At 45.0% G+C, this 6,000-nt stretch overlaps 1 protein-coding gene across 1 annotated transcript in view; it reads left to right on the top strand.

Annotated features, from left to right (window-relative positions):
* The first annotated feature begins 4,574 nt into the window (after positions 1-4,574).
* Positions 4,575-6,000, top strand: part of LOC143420382 (uncharacterized) — a 118,234-nt gene continuing 116,808 nt past the window's right edge. The window contains exon 1 of the mRNA XM_076888472.1: positions 4,575-5,001. The gene's annotated coding sequence lies outside the window, so the exon portion shown is untranslated. The remainder of the gene's footprint in view (positions 5,002-6,000) is intronic.

Raw genomic sequence — 6,000 nt, 5'->3', positions numbered from 1 at the left:
CCTCCCTGAGCCTGGTTCTGCCGGAGGTTTCTTCCTATTAAAAGGGAGATTTTCCTTCCCACTGTCACCAAAGGGATTGTTGGGTTTTCAGAATCAGAATCAGAATACTTTATTCATCCCGAGGGAAATTAGGGGTTACAGCAGGCAGCACGCTAATGGCGCATGCGCACTCACAAAGGAACCTTCTGACCAACTTTACACAAACATCACATTGGGCAGACATGTCAGAAGGTAGGCTGATAGGAAAAAAACAACGAAAATACACTACATGAGGTAAGAGGAGGAGAAAAAAAACTCCACTCAGACTGAGCTCCTAGTGGGAGAACAGTTTGATAAAAGAAAAAACACCTCAGCACAAAAGCACATGACTATCAATACACCATAGAAACACGAGACAAGCAACAGGGCGGGTAAAGGGTAAGAGAGAGCCGGCGTAGACAGCGCATCCGGTCCTGCAGCATCTGTGCTGGTCCAGTTGACTGCTATCATCCCCGGTAGGGCACAAGCATCGAAGGCGTTGGAAAGGGAGGGGGATGAGTGAGTGCTTATCAGTGTAAGTGTGTGTGTGTGCATGTCCATAGTTTAGCTGAGACAGTGTCCTTCGGCCTATCAGGCTAAGTAAACAGTCCTCCAGCCAATCCAGGTGTCCTTCATGGGGCGGGAAGAATAGTCATCACACAGTTGTTATCAGGGAGTTGTTTTGGTGGGCTCCAGCCTTGGGCCTGCAGCTGGAGCCGTGGTGTCCAAATGTTGAATATTGTTGATTTCTCCTTTGTGAGCAGCTCGAATTCTAGCACTCCGAGGCTGGTCTCTCGATCTCCCGTTGAAGAGCTGCGAGCCTCCCCATGATGGTATCAAACTTCTGTTCCGTGGTGTTGTCAGTCTTTTGATTCTGAGACCTCACAACTGCAGTGATCCGTTCCGCGATGTTTTCCAACTGTCGCTCAAGGGTCTCATTTTGAGCAGGCCTCTCTCTGATGTTTCCCCTCATACGCTCAATGGTGTTGTTTTGAGCCTTCACAGCAGCTGTAAGCGTCTCCAAGGTGTTGACCATATTACGTTCGTTGTGAGAGGTCGCACCTCGTCCCGTCGCTTCGAATCCAGCGGGCAGCCTTGTGGGGGTTTGAACAGCCGGTTCCGCTTTCTTATTTCTCTGATAAACCAGGGCTAAGCCAACGCCGATCAGCATGAACCCTGTTATCATGGTTCCGAATAGGTAGATATCTTCAGCGTCCTTGATCGACAGTCCCGCCAGGCACACGGTCCTCCAGTTCTGCCACCCGTCCATCGTGTAACCGGCAGGGAAAGTCCCTCCAGGGCACTCAGGCTCTCCCGAGCCCCGACTTCTCGTTGAGAAAAGGGTGTCAATAGCACTCAGAGACCAGTTGATCAAATCCATAATTCTCTTTTAGGTTTAGAGAACGACAGTGAGAGACTGTTCCAGGGAAAGTAAATTCACACAAGACAAGACAAGGACATAGAGGCGAAGCAGGGAAGATAAGGGTGAGGAGGAGAGGAGAAAGTGCGACCGCCTTCGCTGAGAGCTCAAGCGTTTTGTATGTGTTATTGCAGGGCAGGGGGTCCACTACCTCCATGATCCAATCTGGAGCCACTAACCCTGAGGGTACATCTTTCACCATCTTACAAAGCTGGGGTTGCAGCCATTCCCCAACTCTCTGTGAATGGTACTCATGGAATTTGATCTGTGGCTGTTGATCAATGGTCATGATTTGCATATTAATGATGAAGAAACTTATCTTACAGCTCATTGTTCATTCAGTGGGCTGTTTTCATCATTATGCAAATGTACTGTTTACTAGGTTTGGGAAACCTGCAGTCAGCTGAGATTGAAGAAGTCACTTGCAACACTGAAAACACCATGTCCAGATGAACAGAATCAATTATTTTGGTACAAACAATTCACCACAAAAAAGACTCAATATTCAGAAATGCTTTAAACTGTGCAGTAAATATGTATGACAAACTCAAAACATTGTAATCTAAAACATACTGCAAAACAGTGCTGGCTCTTATTTCAGTGGGAGAAATTTTCATGGGCATGTGCAGCTAGAATTTTACTTTGGAGGAAATGGGGTCAATGCAATTCTTAAGCATATGTGCAAATGTCCGATGGATGGATGGAACTTTATTAATCCCTCGGGTTTGGTTCCTCCGGGAAATTCAGTTTCCAGTAGCACAGCACCGACAGAAGTTGCATGTTACAGATACGCTAAGGGAAATGAGAGTAAGGATATAAGCACACAGCCCCACTCCACTGACGACTTGCTGTTGGCCAAAGCCCTCAACGACCTTTACTGCCGGTTTGATGAGACATCAAGCAGCCTTGACATCTCCACCTTCCCCAACAATAGAGACATCATCCCCCCACCTCCCCACTCCCACCAGCACAGAGCCATCACCACCATCAAAGACTTCACCCACAGGAGCCCCCTCCTCACTCCACAGCTATGAGGATTTCACACCACCATCTCCCACTACAACCCTTCATATTCATGAAGCAGATGTGAGGAAGCAGTTTAACCCTTTAGCTTAGACCCCCGGAGAGCAGTCATTTTGGTTTTCTACCTTAGACCCCTGCGGAGTCATCATTTTGCGTTTCTACCTTTAAAAGCCGGAGAGCAGTCAGTCAAATGCTGGAGTCATTCATATGTATATTAGGTCGTTACCTAGGAATTCTGGAGGGAGGGGAGTGGGGGTGAGTGATTGAGGGGGTGGGGGAGTGGAGTGTTTCAGTTTGCCATCTTAGGGAGAAATCAACACATGTCCTTTGTATGTCCTTTGTTGCTGACATTTGATAAAAACAGTACAAAAAACCAACCATTTGTACACATATTTACAAATGGCCTGCTGAGTGGTGCATGGAGCAAGTTTTGGGTGGCTTGCGACCTAAAATCCAAGTACACAGATGCAAAAAAAATCAGGCCACTGTGCGATGTGTTCACTGCTACAGGTACACATGTGGTAAATGCAGACGACAGATACCGTGGCAGTGCCAGGATTGTGAGTGATTGCTGAAAATGTTGAAATGTACTCACTCACTTTTTATCATTATTTGTAAATATGTGTACAAATGGTTGGTTTTTTGTACTGTTTTCATCAATAAATGTCAGCAACAAAGGACATACAAAGGACATGTGTTGATTTCTCCCTAAGATGGCAAACTGAAACACTCCACTCCCCCACCCCCTCAATCACTCACCCCCACTCCCCTCCCTCCAGAATTCCTAGGTAACGACCTAATATACAGATGAATGACTAGCCAATTTAGCTTCCACTTCCACCATTTGACTGCTCTCGGGTTTTATAGGTAGAAAGGTAGAAGCCTGGGGATGCTAGTGTTAGACCTACCACAGAACCAAGTCTGCCTGAGCTTATCTTTATATTTTTACATGTTGTACTTCCATTTCTGGGAGCATTTCAAGTTGCTATACATCAATACAACCCTTATATCCCACATTTTAATCATATGTATGCATTAAGTCAACAGTAACTACATAAATTGCAAAAGTGGTATTTTTACACACATTTCTAGTTAAAGAAATTTCAGAGGTTCATCCCTCAAAATTGTAAATGTAAAAAAGTTGCATAAAACAGTTTCCAACCAGACGAAATTAATTTTGAGTGTCTTCATAGTTTTATTTTTGAGATACACCAATTTGTTTATACTGCAGCCACCAACTTTGTAATTCTCATTTACATGACATGGCGCTCCATCTGTTTGTCCCAGGGCAGTTTCATGTCGGTTACACTTTGACATACGTTTTTAAAAATGTCTTTTCCTGTCGTTGTCCCTTGCATCGATTTAATGTTCAATATTTCCTCTCCACTGATGAAGATGGCCAGCTGTGCAATGTCCATCATGTCTATACTTTCATACACAGTATGCAATAACGTGTTTGCTTCTTTCACAAAACTGTGTTCCTAAATCAGTGGCCATCTCACAAACCCGATCAGCAATCATATTTCTCCTCAGGCTCACATTTGCCAAAATCTGCGTTTTGTCTGGATAGCATCGCACAGCTTCATCAGAGTGGTACCGGGCTGATTTGACTGTCTCCTCTGCTACAATAAAATTTGCTTTCACAACAGCTTCACCATGTGATTTACTAGTTTACTACCAATGTAAACTGCTGGTTTACCAGCAATGTCTGTAAACATACATTCAGTCTCCCACTGGTGCTGAAAGGCTCCATTTTCAGAAATAACTTTTTTCTTTGCCATTGTGAGGGACTAGCTTCGCAATAACAGAAGTTTGACTTGATTGACGCGGGAATGTTGCCAGGTAGCCTAACGTCTGGGAAAGAGGCCGCAGCGCTGCGTTACAGGATCTGTTGTTTGTGTGTTAATAGCACCTCATATCGTCGGGCCATGCATAACAGTAATTTAAAAAAATCTATATGAAATGATCTCGCGGGCCTGATATGAACGCTGGGCCAGTTTGAGTGTGTGCAGTGAGAATTCAGTCAAAGTATTTAACTGGAGTGTGAAAAAATAAGCTGAACTCTACAGCTTGTGTGGTCTCCTGTGGCTTTAGGTGCTGAAAAGCCTTCCAGCTGTTCTCCAGCATTTTCATTTACAGCCGTAAAATATCTCCACATGTTGCTCCTGTTTCTCTCTCTTTGCAGTCCAAATGGGTTTTCTGTGTGTAGCCGAGTCACGTGACGGCACAGTATCAAATCCCAGCAGGGCAGAAGAAGGGGGCGGAGCAAAGTGAGTCTCCCGCATAAGAAGAGGTGTTCGCACAGACAGCTGCTTCTTCATCCGCAGCGAGTAAAATAGTGAACTCGGAGGAGCATCGATCGTAAACCACTACCACCGTTTGGATCGATATCTGCATCGATCTGCCCACCCTTGTCTCCTGGATCGTAGCTGAGATCAGCGTGAACCACGTGGGTCTCTGCTCCCTGATCTGTTTCCTGTGTTTGGAAAGAGTTCCAGCTTCATCGCGGAGTTTCTCTCGGTTTGTGGGCTCATCTAAAGGTAAGCACCGAGCTAACCTCAACACTAGATTTACTAACCCTTCTCAAAATCCCTTGAACCCAACACCTACTAAAATCACTGCGTTTATTTTCTGGTGCAAGTCCCGAGGTGTTAATCACCCCTGCTGAGATTTTTACAAGTCATATGCTCGATTCTCCTGCTTTTGTTGCGCAAACCACCCATTGTCTTTGAGGCCTGGCACATTTGCTTTCAACGTGCGGTGGAGATGAAGCCAGCCGCGGAGGTGTGCGGGTGGATAGCGAATGAGCAACAGTTTCTGACTTTCCAAAAGTACTCATTTATTTAGAATATGAAAAATAAAAGTGCTACCTCTACCACACATTAGTCGAGAGCACACTAGTACGCAAACTGTAAGCTGTACATCTCCGTGTCTCCTGATGACACCAGACCAAAGGATGCCCTTTTTAACTGTATTTTAGATATAAGATCTTGGATGGCAGAAAACTTTTTACAGCTTAACCAGGACAAAACTGAAGTTTTAATCGTCGGTCCCGAGGCTCAGAGAGAGAAACTCTTGTCTAAATTAGAGGCATTTTCACTATGTCCTTCACTACAAGTGAAAAACCTGGGTGTTATTTTTGACTCTGAGCTTGGTTTTATCCCACATATTAAACATGTAACCAAAATTGGATTTTATCATCTAAAAAATATAGCCAGAGTCCGCCCTATTCTCTCTCGGGCCAACACGGAGATGCTGACGCATGCTTTTATTACCAGTCGCATTGATTACTGTAATGCCCTGCTCTCTGGTCTCCCCAAAAAGAATATTTCAACTTTACAACTTTTGCAAAACTCTGCAGCTCGTGTGCTGACGAAGACCAGAGGGCGGGCCCACATTACACCGGTTTTAGAATCGCTGCACTGGCTCCCCGTGTGTTTCAGGATCGATTTTAAAGTTCTTTTACTGGTTTTTAAATGTCTTAATGGTCTTGGGCCTTCTTATCTCTCAGATCTGCTTTTACCATATGAGCCCTCGCG

The sequence above is a fragment of the Maylandia zebra genome, linkage group LG9, assembly GCF_041146795.1.
Source record: "Maylandia zebra isolate NMK-2024a linkage group LG9, Mzebra_GT3a, whole genome shotgun sequence".
Taxonomy (NCBI): domain Eukaryota; kingdom Metazoa; phylum Chordata; class Actinopteri; order Cichliformes; family Cichlidae; genus Maylandia; species Maylandia zebra.
The sequence above is the reverse complement of the archived record's forward strand: the minus strand, read 5'-3'. Positions and strand labels throughout refer to the sequence as shown.